Raw genomic sequence first — 14,528 nt, 5'->3', positions numbered from 1 at the left:
TAGCCCACTAAACACTCTGTACCAAGAGAATGGACATAATGTTTATCACTGGTCTTTTTCTCACTGGGCCTCATCATGAGTTGGGCGGTATCCCGGCGGTATTACCGCCCAGGCTAACAGCGTTACCGCCAAAACCCTCCGGTGCTATTAGTGCCCTAACCTAATACTTGCCAAAATTATGTTTCTTTTAATGTGCAAATGTCAGACACTCTGGTTCACTCTCTCCCTCAATCGTATTCACTCTATTCTACACACTTTCTCCCTCTCCTCCCATCCTGTATCACTTCATGTCGTTTTCCCCCCTCTCCCTCTCTTCTGTCCCTCCAATGTTGACACATTCTCCCACTCTCAGTTCTTTCCTCACTCCTCTCATCTCACTACTAAATTCTCCTCTCCACTCCCCTCTTCCCTTTGTGCTCTACTCTGCCCTCTTTCAATAAACCGGGTTTACGCCTCTTACACACTCCATCTGTCTGTCCCATCTACCTTTCTCCGTCTCCTCCTTCCCCACAACTTTAACCACTTCACTCTCTCCCACCACTCCCCTCTCACACTCTCGCTGCCTCCATTTGTCTCACACCTTTCTTAAACTCACCTTTAACACACACGCCCCCACTCCACACTTCACTAAACTGGTACCACTCTCTCACAACCAATACCTCACCTGCACTATATGCTAACTTTTGCTCCAACTCTTCAGAACTCCACCATCCGCCACCTAGTTCTTGGTCCACCTACAAGCCTCGTGACCCGACCCCTACAACCCACACTCTGGGACTCATGTTCATCGGGGGTAAAAGGTTTTTACTAATGTTTCTTAGATCACGCCCCATTTTCATTGATTTGTATGGCAGAGAGGAAGGGCAGAACGCTGCGTTTCCACCGCTCCATTTATCTCCGTCATACAAATACTCCAGCAGTAGTGCCGGCAAGGATTTTCATACCGGCGCAAATGCTGCAGATTCATATGGGGTCTGCCGGCTTTATGTACCAGCACAAAGCAGGCTGACCCCCCTTAGGATCCATTGTAAACACTGCATACCATGTGCTCATGGCAGGCAGTGTGTACAATTACAATGAAACCCTGCCAGACATGCTTGCAAGTCAAGCAGGATTTAATTTTCATTGTGAACACTGCTTGTCATGCAAGCATGGCAAGTGGCGCTCACAATAAAAAGTAAACGGTACCTGGTATGCTCACGTTTACACCACATTTTGCCCTGCACTTTGCATTTCACCATGCTAATAATGAAAATTTGGCAGTGGGGAGCCGCCTATTTGTATTTTAACACGTAACAGCTCTGTGCTGCCCAATTACTAATTTCACAAAAATGAACTCCTCTGTCCCTCATTTACTCGCTTTATACTGTTCTCTTCCAGGTTCTACCTCCCTGTCCATTAGTTCTAGTGCTCACCTGACTTTCTAGTGTTTTTACTTATTTTTTAACCCTCTCTATTTTTGGAGGTCAGTAAATCTTCTGCTTTACTTCCCTTCACTATTTTGCTCATTTTTGTGGGGAAACTCACTAGTCCCCTAGACTGTCAGCACTGAGAGACTTTGGGCCTTATTACAAGTTTCCTGTTAAATCACTGATGAAACTGTGATCCCGGTGGCACCGTTTCGGGCAACCGGTACGCGAACATGTGCATTCTGGCATGCCGGTAACAGTGCCACCTCAATTCTGGAAACATAGTGAAAATTCACTGTTCACCAAAAATGCCGGTGGCACCGTTTCCGTCATGTCTACAGCGGTAACACTGCAACTGGAAATATCATTGCAGGTATTGGAAGTTCACCGGTGGCTATTTTGAAAAAGTCAATCCACATAAAATCACCCACTTCCTGTAGCCATCCGGCAACTGTAATACCAGCATCATGTCAGGAGCTGCAAAATCATGGGTACCCCAAGTCTGCATGCGTAAACCACGGAGTCAGATTTAAGCATGCTCACAGACACCATTGTGGACAATGCTGGGGAGCTGTTCACATCTGACTGCAGGGCACCAGCCAAATAAGGAAGTCTCCCATATGGGAGGAGGTGGCAGAGAAGGGGTCGGCTGTGGGCCCCATCCGCCGCCCCCCAAAAGATTGCCACAAGCCGGGGGACGACCTCCGCCTAAGAGTCCGCAACTTGCTCTCTGCGCACAGGAGGGAATGCTTGGCAACTGGCGGCGGGATGGACTCCCCTATAAAGCTGATGGCCTGGGAGGAGAGATGCAGCACTGTGCTCCATCTGGAAGGCATTGAGGGAGTAGGAGCGGCGGAGGCCGATGTAGGAGCACATGCAGAGGGCTGTGAGTACAACATGCAATACCAGGAAAATAACAGAGTGCATGCCAATGTAGCGCACACCACACAGAGACATGTCCAACTGCACAACAACAGACCACAGCCAAACCATACAATGGGCCAACCACCATAGTTGTCGGCCAAGAGTGCACAAACATTGTTCCCCGCAGACAAATAAACACACAACTGACCACATGACTACTGGTCATGTGCAGACAAACATAACATGAGGTCCAACACATGCACGAGGCAACCCCCCCCGAGCCCCGGCCCCCAAGCTAGCATGCATGCACCACAGCTGATGACACACTGCCCACCCTCAGACCCACATCCTGTACTGCCACCCCATCCTTTCCAAACATAAGTGCCTGACTGCATATCAGGCAACGTGCACTGGCGACGATCCCTGCCTTGATCCAATCAACACAGAGAAGGCCCTCATCATGACGACAGTGTCCTTCCAGGAAACCAAATCCCTGGCCAACCTCCATGTGCCCTCTCCCCAAACACCCATGAGAGCACGCAGATGCGGTTGATACACCTGACCCAGCCCCCACCTCGCATCCACACATCACAGTCCATGGCAGGAGGCCCAATGCACCATGCCACCACCCCAGAGGCAGCCACCCCCACCCCAATTACCACCAAAGTCCAATTTCTCTGGAGCACTGCTTCCCACTGGGCCCGATGACAGCAACAGCCCCCCCCCCTCATTGTACCTCACATTCCCCCTTTTCCCTCCTCATACACGCCCAGAATGGTATTCTGCTAATCAACCCTGCTCCCAAGCCCTGGGACCGTGCCCCTCCAGGAATGGGATCTCTGCACTGGCTCTCTGCACCAGGATGTCGGTGGCCTGGTCCCCCATGAGTCACACTGGGATGAGGACATCCCCGGCAAGTCACCACCAGCGCCCCTCACAGGCACTTGGCCATGGACACCCTTCCCTGTACTAGCCAGGAACTGGCCACCCCATCCCTCGCACTGTACTCCCCTCCCCGTGCACCTGCCCCTGTTGCTACCATCAAAATGTGATCAGCCCCTTGTGTCCACCACCCAGCACTATGCCCCCTCCTATACTGGTACCCACAGCCCATACTCCTGAGCACGACAGTGTGCCCTGCACTTGCATGATGAACATGACACAAGGCTCAGTATGGCTGGCTGTGGTCACTACTCCGCCCATGCACAGCACCAGCTCACAGGTGGTGCTTAGTGACACTTGAATATATGCGCCATGCCATTTCTGAATGCATGAACTGTATGCAGCACGCTCAAGCACTGGGTGAGACGCTGACTGAACAGCATTTAGCAAGGCCATAAGAAGGCACAGACTCCACTAACCGCATGCCCATCTCCCCCCCACAGCCACGTCCAATGACAGCGAAGAAGCTAACCCCAGCACCTCCAGATCAGCCCCAGGGAGGAGCGAGATGCCACGCCACACCACTGCAGCAGCACCTCAAACAGCAGATGCCACTATTCCAGCAGCAGCTGCAGAAGCACCACAAACAGCAGGTGCCACCATTCCGGCAGCAGCCGCAGCAGCACCACAAACCGCAGGTGCCACCACTCCAGCAGCAGCTGCAGCAGCACCTCAAAGAGCAGCTGCCACCACTTTGGCAGCAGTCGCAGCAGCACTAACAGGAAGTCAATCCACCCCATCCCAACCGACACTCGTGTGCATGGCTGCATCCACAGACGAGGATGGCGGGCCCGATGCAGGGTACACCCCCAGCACGTGGCAAGGCCAAAGGAAGGCACAGGCTCCACTGACCGCATGTCCATCTCTCCCCCACAGGCATGTCTTCTGACAGCAAAGAAGCTGTACCCAGCACCTCTAAGTCAGCCCAATGCAGGAGGAGGAGCGAGATGCCACACAACGCTGCTGCAGCAGCACCTCAAACAGCAGCTGCCACCACTCCGGCAGCAGCCGTAGCAGCACCTCAAACTGCAGCTGCCACCACTCCAACAGCAGCCGCAGTAGCACCAACAGGAAGTCAATCCACCCCTCCCCACCAGACACCCGTGTACATGGCTACATCAACAGACAAGGATGGCGTGCACGATGCTGGAGACACCACCAACGGCACGTCAGAGCAAACACCCTATTGCCGTCCCACGTTCAGCCCCTACCGCAATACACAGGTCGCCACCCCACCCCAGCATCAGGGACATGGATGCACGGCTGCGACGCCTGGAGGAGAGACATGAGCAGATGGCAGGACTCTTGCGCCAGTACCTCGAGGAGGCCCATCTAATGCGGAGGAGGCAGGATTGATCCGTGAATGTGTGCAGGCCACTGGCCGGCAATGTGCCCGTGCCCTGGGCCGGTCTACCCTGCAACAGTTCTCCTGGTGCAGATGGTCCGGGAGGGCAATGAGAGCCTCGCCCTTACCCTATGGGCAGCACTGGAGCACAGGGAGATGGGCGGTTCGGACACACCATGCACAAGCACCACACCTACTGGCTCCCAGCAGACCAGCCCGAGGTACAGGTCCCTGCGCCCGTCAGCCTCTCCACGGAAGGGCGGCCATTGTGACAAAAAGCCACACAAATGAACAAGGGACACACGTGCAGTGACACTATAGCGCACTATGGGGTGTTGAGGCTTTTGCGTGTTGGGGAAGAGGCTGCGGGGAGGGATAGTTGGGGAGAGGTTGGTGCGGAGGGATAGTTAGGGAGGGGCTGGTGGGGAAGGATAGTTGGGGAGGGGGTGGTGGGCCACAAGTTGCTTGTTCTCTGTACATATTACAATACACATGGTTTGGCATTTCAATTCACATCCGGACATTCATTTTTTGTGATAGTGTGATTTAATATTTGTGCATTATCACATGCAGTGTGGCATGGGATGTGTGCTGGTGCTGTGTGCTCAGAAGTAATTGTATATTAGTTCATGGCGGGCTGCACGCCTGTCCCTGTCATCCCATTCGATGATGCAATTGTATGTCTACATCAGCATCTGATTCACTGCCGTCATCTTCGCTGGAGGCATATCCATGTCCGGGGGCAGGGGAATGTTACGCCTGATGCACATGTTGTGTAACACGGCACAGGCCAGGACTATCTTGTCCACTTTCACTGGTCTGTACATCAGTGCAGCCCCCCCCCCCACCTCCTCGAGTGGCTTAAGCATCAAAACCACGACTTCCGAAGTCCAAAGGTCTGCTCAATGGTGGACCATGTCCTGATGTGCACACGGTTGTACGCATTCTTTTGGTGGGTCTGTGGATGCCTGACCGGGATCATCAGCCAGGGCAGCAAGGGGTAGCCGGAATCACCTGCATGGGAGGGACACAAAGGGGGCAATGTCACTGAGGTGACTGGGCAAGGCAGGCATGTCTAGATGTGCGTCAGTGATGCATACGGGCATGTGCGCTTGGGGCCAACAATCACCTTGCAGCACTCTGTGACAGTTACTATATATATATATATATATATATATATATATATATATATATATATATATGTAGGAAAGTTAATTCGAGCCAAGTCACACATTCCACAACGCCACCTAGTACCCGTCGACTACAGCAAGGCATTGTGGGTATGCACATTAACTCAAATGTAAACCTTTTTCTCCAGGAAATTGTCTTTGTCTATGAGGGCATTATCAACCCAATACAGACCTTTCACAAGGCTGTCAGGACAACTACATACCTGGTTTCACCCTTATTAGGGATCGTTAGTGCAGTATAGTCCTGACAGCCTTGTGGTTGGAGCATTTGGCCATGTTTTCGCAACACCAAGAAAGTTATGCATACCCACAATGCCTTGCTGTTGTGGCTCAGAACTCATAGAAAGAGCACCTTTTTTGGCGGCTTATAACTTTGCCCCCCGTTGACAAATCCTCACCAAACTTTGCAAAAAAAGTGTATGGCCCCCTTGGAATGCTTTTTCTGAAGTTTGGTGCGGTCTTGTCCGGTGGAGTGGGGGGCTTTATAAGGGGGTCCTAAATATTTGAAATCCTCATAGACACAATGGATAAAATGATTTGCTTGCGCCTACAGCCCAAACCGCTGGCCGGATTTTCACCAAACTTGCGCAAGGAGTAGCAGCTTGCTCCCAAAAGTGTGCTTTTGCAAATCTGGCGTAAATCTGTCTGTCGTTTTTTTAAAAATTGCCAAAAGTTAGGTCAAAAAAGAAATTGTGATATCTGGGTCCTGATTTGGGTTCCGCAAACACCCCTGGACCAATGAGGGAGCAGCGTGATGTTCGGACATCACATGCGCCCACTGATTGGTCAATTAAAAGCGTGAGGTGCATCATCATTTTTGAAATGGTCGCCATGTTGGATCCACGGACAGCCACGGTAGTCCGTGGACAGCGCATTGAGCAAAAAGTCTGGAAAACATATTTAGGGTTATTTTGTGGCTGAAAGAGGGTCTGGGGGAGTGGACAAAAGTTGATAGGGAGTCATTTTTATAGGTGAATAAAGGCATTGCAGGTGGCGCCGAGTCCACAGTCAATTTTACTGTGCGCGGACTACATTGGGAGTGGGCTGGTTCAGGGGGAGTCTTGTTATACGAAGGTGTATATTACGTATTTGTTATATGGTTTAATTGTATTGTGGTGGTTGTGGCCAATGTAGGTAGAAGGTCTGCCCTGTGAGACAGTGTCTACAGGCACTTTGGTAGTCTGCGGACCTGCACGTGCTATCCGGGACTTTCAAGGATGTCTGGCATGGAAAGAGGACATTGGAGGACTAGCCAATCAGGTTTTGTGGGTCCGCAGGAGGGGCTGAACTTGAACTGTACAGGAGTACAGGGTAGGAAGTGTTTTCTTTGTTGTGTGTAGTGAAGATGGCTATGGCCAGAGGCGTTGCTAGGTTAGTCTGAGGGGGCTATAGCCGCAGGTGTTTTGGCTGTACCGTGGATAAAAGCTCAGGAGCAACTACCAAAAGGCTATCCAGCCCTGAGTCTCAACAGTCCTGACATTGGCCTAGCCCCAGATCTTTTCCAGACCTAGCAACACCCCTGGCTCTGGCTATGAAGAAGCAGAGTGTGTGAATGGTGGGAGATTCTTGGATCCATTAATTAAAGGTTTATACTGAATCTCGTGACATCTCTGTTACTATTGGGTTGATGTGAAGTGGAAGTTTCGTGGTATGCAGATTGTGGCTTAAACTGGGTAACTTTATTACCATTCTGTGAGAGTATGGCTCACTTTAAATGTCCAGATATTATTATTGTGCTTTGTGGAGGCAACAGTTTGGGCTAGGTGACTGCAGGGACTTTGCAGTTTGCCATGAAGGATATGTTCAGAGGCCTGATGGAACTGTTTCCAGCTGCAAAGATGATTTTTTCTGAAATTAATCAAAGCCAAATATGGAGACGCCCACACTTTTTTTGTCCTCAAATGTCCTCAAATGGAAGAATCTAGACAGTATGTCAATAAAGGTGTATGTGCTTTTTTATATGCTTTAAGGATGCCATCTTTTGAAAACGAAAATATCAAGTTGGAGGGCGTAAATATTTTTTGAGGTGATGGAGTGCATTTGACTGATGTCGGAAATCAGATTTTTCTTTTGAATATCCAAATTGCACTGGAACAATTTTTTGTGAACTCTTGAAATGTGTTGTGAAGTTTTTTTTGTAGTAAAATAGAAATAAAATTAGGAGCAGTTTTGGAGCGGCCATGAAATGGATCCTTTTCCGTACTAGGCGTTGACATGTTCAACGGTGTATGGTCACGGGTTGGTGTGTATTCCCTGCTGGCTCAAACAGAACGCAGTGGGACACGTCGGCGCAGACGGCAAAGTCATTGGTGCCAAGGCCGAAGCCTGCAGTGCTGTTGCTGGAGCCCCAAGGGCGTTGGCAAAGATGTTAAGCATCTTAAGTTAAAATCCTGCCATTCCTCAGGTATAGAGGATTAGGTAGGGAAACATGTAGGAGGAATCCTTGGAGCAGTGACTCCTCAACCTCGAGGAGGAATAAGAATGATATTTCGAGGAAGAAAAATCTCTTGCAGTGTTTCCTTTTCTTCTTGTCCTTGACTTCAGTGCAACGCTCTGCCCCCAGACACCTCAAACGGGTCCATTTGAAGTCCATCTCATTGTAGAGAAAAGTTCATGGTTTTGCTGCTCTCTGTCAAAGTTCCTTTCAGTGCATCGACTGGCATGACCTGGAGTCCTGGGTGGCGTTTTGTACTCTTCTCCTAGGCAAAACAGGCGAATCCTGTGAGGTTCGGAGACGGAATCGGACGCCCGCAGTCAAAAGGAGGGTGTAAAACCCAAAGACTTTGATGGGTTTGCAAAAAATACATACAAAAAATTAAGCTGTGCTTCTGTAGCGAGCCAAGTGCGCAGAAAAAGGAACTAAGGTCACAGGACGTGGGACCTCAATATATACTAGGCCGGACATCATGTCCGGCGAGGAGCGCATAGGGGAGTTGGGTGGAGTGGAGTGGATGCAGAGCCACTCTGCGCCCTTTGGCGGAAAAAAAGTTCTTGAAGAGCAGCTGAGCTGGGAGATAGATGCCGTAGATGAGGAATCCATGGGAGGAAGGAATCCATTAGAAAATATCTCATTTTAACTAATCTGGGATGAGGGTGATTGGGGGTATTGTGAGGGGTCAGAAATATGATGCAGATAACTTGGTAAAGGTTTTTCATAAGAAAAGCCTCACTATCCCTACCCTAAAGAGGATTTCCCTGCCTATCAAAATAAACTAAACTAAAAACACTACCTCTCACACCTATACATACAACACATTTATAAAGTGAATATATGGCAAATGAAATACAACAGAAGAACAAGTTACTCTCTTACCTGGTAACGTTCTTTCGATGGGATGGTCCGACGACGTATTCCATATCTATGACAGTAATCACCACAGCTGTGCTGCTTCTGAAAATCTTTCGGCGTCTGCGTCCTGCGTTGATGACGTCGATACGCTGTCCTCGAGGGCCTCCGTCGAGCCGACGTCACCGGATGTTATAAGTAGGACGCGTGACGCCCGTAGCCTTAGTTGTAGTTTTTTTCCCAGAACGTGTGGCACCAATCTTCTGCCAGTATGACCACAAAGCCTTGCGGAAACGTAAGCTGCAATCGCATAAGAAATTCTGTACCGGGGTAGGCAGGGAGGGAGCGATATGGAATACGTCTTCGGACCATCCCATCGAAAGAACGTTACCAGGTAAGAGAGTAACTTGTTCTTCGAGGGGATTGGGTCCTCCGACATATTCCATATCTATGACTGACTCCCAAAGCAGTACCAACGTATGGAGGAGGGAAAAAGAATTTAGAAAATAGAAATTTAGAATGCCCAATCAAATCGCAGAGTAAAGGACCGCCTTGCCAAAGGGCAGATCCTGCCCATGGATGGAATCTAGGGAGTAGTGACGTACAAAAGTATGGACCGAAGCCCAGGTGGCTGCTTCACAGATGTTATGAATAGGAACACCCCTCTGCAGGGCAGTAGAGGCAGCCATACCCCTAGTAGAATGGGCCCGTAAGCCTACCGGAGGGTCCTTACCCGCCAAGCGGTAACATTCAGAAATTGCCAAAATAATCCATCTAGACAAAGTCTGCTTAGTAACAGCTTGTCCCAAATGCCTTCCAGCGTAACCTATAAAGAGCTGATCGTCCACTCTGACCCAGGACATGCGTGAAATGTAGAAACTTAAAGCTCTCCTAGGATCTAACCTATGGAGCCTCTCCTTGTCCCTACCAGGATGCTGAGGAGGATAAAATGCCGGAAGAATGACCTTCTGGCTTAAATGAAATTCCGACACCACTTTCGGAAGAAAGGAAGGATGTACTCTAATGACAACCCTGTCCTTATGAAACACAGTGAAGGGTGGCTTAACTGAAAGTGCCTGTAACTCACTCACTCTGCGAGCGGAAGTGACCGCAACTAAAAACACAGTTTTAAGTGTTAACAGTCTCAAAGGACAAGAATGTAAAAGCTCAAATGGAGCACCCATTAGAAACTTGAGAACAAGTTTCAAATCCCAACCGGGCACCTGGAAAGGTGACGGAGGGAGCACATTAGTGAGCCCTTTCATAAACTGAGATATTAAAAGGAAATAAGAACACTCTCAGACGAGCGCTTAAATATGGACAGCGCCGCCAGGTAACCTTTTATGGTTCCCACTTGCAGGCCCTTGTGGGCCAAAGAAAGCAAAAAAGACAGAACCACGGAATGTCACATAAAAAAGGATCCACATTCTTAACCCTGCACCAGTCGCAGAACTTTCTCCAACAGCAACGGTACAGGGACTTTGTTGCCGGCTGTCTGGTCGAAAGCAACACCTCCATCACGTCTTCAGGGAGGTCCCAATCCTTATACCTCAACTGTTCAGAAGCCAAGCGTGAAGGTTGAGGGATCTGACCTCTGGATGGAGAACCTGACCCCCCCTCCCATGATAGCAGATCGTCTCGGTAGGGAAGACGACGTGGAGGGCAGATGGACAAGTCGAGAAGGTCCGGGTACCACATCCTCCGGGCCCATGCCGGAGCAATGAGGATCACCCAGGAACCGAACCTCCGTAACCTCTGCAGCACTTGCGGGATGACGGGGACTGGAGGAAACGCGTACAGCAGTGGGAAGGACCACTCCACCACGAACACGTCTCCTAAGGCTCCTCTTGGAGGAAATTCCTGCAAGCAGAATCTTTTGCACTTCCGGTTGACACTGGAGGCGAAGAGATCCACTTGAAGGGTCCCCCAAAGGGCGAAGATCTCCAGGAGAATCTCCTGAGCCAGCTCCCACTCGTGAGAGATCGCGCTCTGCCTGCTCAGAGCGTCCGCCGTCTCGTTTTCGTCTCCGGCTAGATGAACTGCCGAGATCGAAATTTCCTGCTGGATGGCCCAGAACCAGAGCTGCATCGCCTCCCTGCACAGAGGAAGTGCCCCTTCCCCCCCCCCTTTTTGTTGAGGTAGTGCATGGCCACTGTGTTGTCCGTCAGAATCAGGACATTCTTCCCTCGCACAGTCGGCAGAAAAGCCTTCAGGGCATGCCTGACGGCCCTCAGCTCCAACAGATTGATATGGAGTCTGGACTCCGACGGAGACCAACGACCGCTGACTGTCAACTCGTTGGCATGAGCTCCCCATCCCATGAGGGATGCGTCCGTCACGATCGTCACCTCCGGCCAGGGCAGCCAAAATGGAGCCCCCCCCCCCATCAGATTACCTTCGACGGCCCACCACAGAAGGTCCTGGGCGACTGAGGGTGGCACCTGAACGGTGTCCGACATCATGCCGAAGGACTGTGACCACTGCATCTTGAGAGCCCATTGCAGAGATCTCATCCGCAACCTGGCCTCTGGCACCAGAAGAATGCAGGATGCCATGAGGCCGAGCAACCTCAAGAACTCGAACGCTGGGAGACTCTGGGCATGTTGAAACTTTTGCACCATCTGCTGAATGTGATGAGCCCTCACCTGGGGAGGAAAACACTGCCCCAGGGACGTGTTGAGCACTGCTCCGATGTACTGGAGCCGCTGAGTTGGCGTCAAATGGGACTTCTTTAAATTGAGGGAAAGGCCCAGCTTGTGAAGGGAGTGGCAGGTGACGGACAGATGATCCAGGACTTGCTTGGGAGAGCGCGCCCTGATCAACCAATCGTCCAGGTAGGGGTAGACCTGAATCCCCCCTTTCCTGAGATACGTTGCCACCACCACCATGAGCTTGGTGAAAACCCTCGGGCGGAGATCAATCCGAACGGCAGGACCCGAAACTGAAAGTGCGAGTCGCCAACTGCGAACCTCAGGTACTTCTTGTGCTTGGGATGGATCGACACATGAAAATAAGCGTCCTTGAGGTCGAGAGACACCAACCAGTCCTGAAATTGAAGGGCCTGGAGGACTTCAGAGAGAGTAACCATCTTGAACTTGTCCTTCCTGAGGAGTTTGTTCAAACCGCGCAAGTCCTTGATGGGTCTCAATCCCCCGTCTTTCTTCAAAATCAAAAAATAAGGGGAATACCATCCTCGTTCCTCTCCGCTACAGGCACTAGTTCTATGGCGCCTTTCTCCAGCAGTGCTTGAATTTCCTGCGCAAGGAGCGGATCTGGACTCTTCAAACAGAGATTCCCCGGTGGATTGTCGTGAGGCCTCTGCCGAAAGGGAAGACAGTAGCCGTGGGCTATGATCTCCAGAACCCACACATCTGAAGTAATGGCACGCCATTCTACAAGATGCTGCGCCAGCCTTCCCCCAACCGCCGAACCATGGGACATGGCCTGATGACTGAGCTGAAGCGGCTGCAGCAGTGCCCGAGGGTCAAGAGGCAACTGCCCGAGCGGCCTTGGCACCTCGAGTACCCTGTTTTCCACCTCTGGTACTCCTACAGTGGCCCTTTTGACTTGCAGCTCCACTCGATTTACTAAAGGATGAGTAATAACGAAAGGCACCTCACCTCCCCTCCATTGCTGTCCCATAAGACAAAAAGGCGGAGGTTGGCGAACTGCAGCGCTCAACGACTTCGCTGTAGCTTTGGAGGTCTGCAACCTCTCAAGGCTCTCGTCAGCCTTGCTGCCAAAAAGATGTACACCATCAAAGGGTATGTTGAGGAGCCGGGCTTGCACATCAGAAGCAAACCCAGACTTCCGCAACCACGCAAACCTCCGTATTACGGTGCTCGCCGCCATGGACCGGCTGACGCAATCTGCCATGTCCAGACCCGACTGAACGGACTCACACATGGCATCCATGCCATCCTGTATAATAGCAAGAAAACCATCCCGTTCCTCCCCTTCGGGAATATGTTCAGCCGCTAACGAAATACAGTTCCACAGAGTGTGCGTGAAATGGGACAGGGCACACACAGAGTTGGCTACCTGTAAAGCCATACCCCCTGAAGAAAACACTTTCTTTGCCCAGCCATCAAAATGCTTGTCGTCCCTATCAGGAGGGATGGTAGGGTACGACGCCTGCTTTGCTGGGGCCGTAGCCGCCTGCACCACCAAACTCTCTGGAGTGGGGTGCGTGGTCAAGTAGCAGGGGTCGCTACTGGCTGGGTGGTATTTTCGCAGCAAAGACTTGCCCACTGCCGGGAGACTCTCCGGAGCAGTCCAAGCCGCTGCCACCCTTCTTTGCAGAGCCATTTGGAATGGCAGTACCGGGTCAGTTGGTGGACCTTGGTCGAGGATATCCGTCGGGTCATCCTGCAGAAAATCCACTGGTAGCGCAGACCACCCCAAGTAATCCGTGACCCTCGACATAAGGCACCGGTACGAGGATTCGGCATGGGTGCCAGGCTCAGGCCTACAGAACTCCACCTCCGGAGAGGTGTCCGGACCACTGGTGTCGTGCAGCGACTGACGCAGGTCTTCAATCTGGCTATGACCAGACAAAACCTTGTCAGGTGCCTCATTAGGCACCATACCTTCCTCAGACCCTTCATCCACCTCAGAAATATAATCCAGAGGCTGGAATGAAGGCACAGAAAAAGGGACAAAGACATTTCTAGCCTTCGCCAGAGCCTTTCTAGGGGGTTCCACCGTGCCACGGGGTACCCCCGACAAAACAGCCTCGAAAGGCGTCGAGGGCGTCAATGGAATCGGCGTCGACGTCGAGCGTGGTGCCGACAGCTTCGACACAGTATTCGAGGGCATAGCCCCGAGCGTGTCCTTCCACAGCCTGGGCACGGATGGCATCGACAGCTTCCTCGGAGGCGGAGCCTCGGGAGAGTCCCTCGACGACCTCGGCGCCAAAGGCGTCGATGTCTTCTTCTTCGAAGACTTCACAGTCTCCGACGGTCTCGAGGGTGTTGAGGACCGGGACCTGGAACGAGCAAGTCTAGTGCGACCATCCTTGTCCGACCAGGACCTCGAAGGCGCCTAGTGATCGCAACGACCACTCGAGCCCGAAGGTGTGCGAGTGATGTCTCTAGCACGGTCACGGCCGGCATCTTTCGATGGCGCTGACGGACCGGAGCCCTGCGACTGAAAAATCGCCATCATCTGCCGAAAAGAATCCCATTCAGCAGGAGTGGAATGCTTGTTGGGATAAGCAACCCGCCGACGGGCGGAGTCCTCGGACGAGGAAGGCGACCGGTGAAGGCGCTTCCGTGAGTGCCTCGAAGAGGCAGAGGAATGGCGGGACCTACCCCGGGACCGAGAGCCCGCGGACCGATGACGATGCGGAGAGTCGCCCCTCGAATCGTCAGTCGAAAGGCCCGTGGACTTCGACTTCCAGGGCTTGGCCACCTTACCTACAGCAAGCTTCTTCTTACGCTCCTGCAAGGCCTTCGAAGTAAGTGACTGGCAGTCCACACAGTCATCCGTGT

At 51.7% G+C, this 14,528-nt stretch overlaps 1 protein-coding gene across 5 annotated transcripts in view; it reads right to left on the bottom strand.

The window, feature by feature from the left end:
* TEP1 (telomerase associated protein 1) overlaps positions 1 to 14,528 on the bottom strand; it is a 2,409,067-nt gene that overhangs the window by 1,152,290 nt on the left and 1,242,249 nt on the right. The gene's annotated exons all lie outside the window — the stretch shown is intronic.

Source organism: Ambystoma mexicanum, chromosome 3p (genome assembly GCF_040938575.1).
Source record: "Ambystoma mexicanum isolate Mex_15411 chromosome 3p, UKY_AmexF1_1, whole genome shotgun sequence".
Lineage (NCBI taxonomy): Eukaryota > Metazoa > Chordata > Amphibia > Caudata > Ambystomatidae > Ambystoma > Ambystoma mexicanum.
This window is presented reverse-complemented; position numbering and strand designations above follow the sequence as displayed.